We start from the raw sequence: 602 nt of genomic DNA, 5'->3' as shown, positions 1-602 counted from the left end.
CCCCTGTAGCCCCCCACTACCAAAGCCTTACCTTGCAAACCCAATACAGTCGCATATAAGCTTTGGACAGAATTGGTTTCCTCACTTTATGCACTCTGATATACGCTACACAGGTGTCTGTGAGAGGAAGAAAAGGAATGCCAAGAGGGCTCCCACGAAGCTACCATTACAGGTGCATCTGTAATAATAAGTACTAGTGAAATGTGCCCACTTCTTCTGACCTGTAGGTCCCTGTAGCAACCCTGCTGACTGTGCAGCAGCCTGCGTGAACAGCCAGTGTCACCTCCTGCAGCTTGCAATTCTTCCCTCCCAGCACAGTAATATTCAGCAGTTTTAACTTACTATGCAGCTGAAAGCCAATTCCTTAAGAAACAGAACAAAGCATGCCAATGAGCAGAGGAAAGTTTCACAGCACTCTCTCACTCTGTGGTATTATCTGTTGATGTTCAGTCTCCCATCTTGTACAAACCTAAAAACCAGCTTCCCATTGCTCTCACTACCTCCTTTCACCTTCAAGTAGTAAGCATCTCGATCAGACCGCAAGGACTAGGAGCTACACTTTGCTCTTTTATTCCTCTAGTAGCTCAATCCTTGTAACAGCC

The sequence above is a fragment of the Cariama cristata genome, unplaced genomic scaffold (genome assembly GCF_000690535.1).
Source record: "Cariama cristata isolate BGI_N322 unplaced genomic scaffold, ASM69053v1 scaffold20830, whole genome shotgun sequence".
Taxonomy (NCBI): Eukaryota; Metazoa; Chordata; class Aves; order Cariamiformes; family Cariamidae; genus Cariama; species Cariama cristata.
Note: the sequence above shows the minus strand (reverse complement) of the source record.